The sequence below is a fragment of the Xenopus tropicalis genome, chromosome 9 (assembly GCF_000004195.4).
Source record: "Xenopus tropicalis strain Nigerian chromosome 9, UCB_Xtro_10.0, whole genome shotgun sequence".
NCBI lineage: Eukaryota > Metazoa > Chordata > Amphibia > Anura > Pipidae > Xenopus > Xenopus tropicalis.
Window position 1 is genome coordinate 59334778 of NC_030685.2, and position 2891 is coordinate 59337668.

Sequence of the window (2891 nt, forward strand, 5' to 3'; positions counted from 1 at the left end):
TATTTCCAATTAACAACCAACTATATCACATCAAATGTGCAGATGCACACACATTTCCAAAGCTGTTTTTAAAGTGTAAATCAACATACACACCTTTTGTTATTACACAAAATCAGTTGATAACTTGTATTTTTTGGCAGCACCCTACTCAAAATCATAGCGGGAGAGATTTCCATAACACATACTTCCTTTTTGTAATATTTTCTCTACAGGAGGATTTCAACTAATAGGATGGAGAGAAGGAGACACAGATGAATATACTGTATTTTTATAGCCATCTGAGGAACATACAAAGATTGCAGCTTACACAAATACAAAGGGTTACAGCTATCTGTATAACTTATATTTTTATGGTATTCTACCAACTCCAACCGATATCCATGTAATTCAGTTCTGGAATCATGCAGGTTAGAAAATTTTATCTACTTAGCAAAGATGCTTCCGGGCTGCCCTAAAGTGGCCTTTCCAATGCCTCTCCAAGGCCTCCCCCCCCCCCTGCACTTTAAAAGACAAATTTTTGGTTTAATAAATGGCATTTCATTCATAAGGTTACCAGAAGCGGCTTTTTGCCATCCCTGGTAATGTCCATCAGCAGATGAAGTGAAAAGGAGCCACAGCTCCTCTTTACGTCCTGTTGTTCCAATCATTTGTCTGCTTTATAAAAACTAGGTGTTGACAATGTTGCGCATATTCCATTACTTCTGGCAGAAGTGGAAAAGCACTAAGGGGTGTTCCCTAACAAATACACCTCTGCCAAATGCAGGCAGCACTGTATTTATGGGGGTAGTCACATTTGGAGGACAAAGACCTGCAGCAAGTCAGGGAGAGTGAAAGGCAGTGCAAGGCAAAGTAAAAAAATAGACATTTGCATGTTTTTTGCATTTTGAACATTGCTTTCACATGAGTAAATGACCAATATTATGTTCAACAAGCATAGCAATTAATGTTAAAATTCCACCAGCTGCCCAGAACTTCTTAGAGAGGCTAAATTAAAATCTTCTACATCATAACTTAGCAGATTTAACCTTTGGCCACCCCACCACCAACATGTGTTCCCTCCTGGTTTAATTTCTCTGTGGGGTGAGACAGCTAGGTGCACAAGCAGCAGTGATGGTGGAGCCACACAATGACCCTGTGACCTCCTGGCCCCCCTATCCCCCAGGCCCCCTTTTCTATGGTAATTACACTTGCACCCTGAAAATAACCATGACCTGACCAATGACCTGATTTTAAAAGAGTATGGTTAGCAGCAAAACAAAACCACATTGTTATAAACAAATTTCCAAATTGCTTTTTGTTAATTGCTGACTTGAGTGTCCCCAAAATAACCTGGTGCTATCTTCAGTCAAATTAAGAAAACCAGCAGATTATCCAAATCCATTTTAATCCTACTTATCAAATGACCACTGGAAACAACCATGAATACTTACCCCCAAATGCAAAACTAAAATGATGGAGAAACCTACCTTTTTCCCTTATTCTAGACCATTTTGCCAATATTGATCTAAACCAAAATTCTCCCAAATAAAACCAAGCAACATCTACAGCAGCCTGAGGTAAACCTAAATATGTGCCTCAAGACTGAATATGAGCCCTCCTTTGCACCCAGTAAACATAAGGATTCCCAAAGACCCAAATCCTGCAAAGGAGAAATATGGTTAACCCTACCATTATCAGATTGTAGATAATAAGGTGGCAATGCAACAGTCAATGGATTGATATAATTGATATAATTGAAGTCCATTTTAAATGGGTCAAAATAGTTCACTCAATTATCCACCTAGTTTTATTCTGTCCGTGCACCTTCTGTTTAAGAGGAATTTTTATGGAGCAATTTACATTGAAATTACCACATGCAGGTTTCACAGAAAACTGGTGACTGGATTATACATATGGTGCTCCACGTTTTCTGACAGATCATGTACCTTTCAAACTTTAATACCAACATGTTCCAGCTCTTAAACCTAAAGTGTCAGTTTTTAATGTAATTGCTTTTTACTCCCTTTCCTGCCCTGCCCCATGTTACTTACCTGTATTGGACGCTCATATCCAATTCTTCCACTGCTCCTGTACAGTGCGTGCTGCTGGGATGTTGGCATTAAGTGGCTCATGGCTCACACTTGACAAAAAGGTAAAGGCAATTGTTATGCCAACCTGTTATGTCGGAGGACTAAAAATTGCCAAAATATTTTAAATTCACACTCATGCATCCTGGAAAAAAAACATCCTGGAACTTGATAGTATCACTATTTGCTGAATAATAGACATTAAGTTAAACATTGACTAGTTAAGCCAGGAGTCCCCAACCTTTCTTACTCATGAGACACAGTCAAATGTAAAAAGACTTGGAGAGCAATACAAGCACCATAAAAGTTCATGGAGGAGCCAAATAAGGGCTAAGATTGGCTATTAGGTGCCTCTATGCACCCTATCAGCTTACAGGGGCTTTATTTGGTAGGAAATCTTGTTTTTATTCAACCAAAACTTGCCCCCAAGTCAGGAATTCAAAAATAACTCCCTGGTTTGGGGGCACTGAGAGCAACATCCAAGGGGTTGGTAAGCAACATGTTGCCCCCGAGCCACTGGTTGGGGATCACTGAGTTAAGCAAAGGGCACTAACTACACTACAATGGGCGGCACTTGTCATTATAGTATAAGAATAAAGCTACTTTGTCAAGTAATTCTTTAGTATTGCTGAAGTGAATGTAAATTCTACCTATAAAGAGTGCCTATTAGTCACTAAAAGAAATGACGTTGTTAATGAACAAAACTCAATGTTGATGTAATTCATTATTCAAACATTTCTCTTTGTATCAGCTGAGAATGAAAAAAGGAGTAATGAGAAGTACTGGTGCATTTATTTCCTAACAGGAGCACTAGCCCAGGGTATA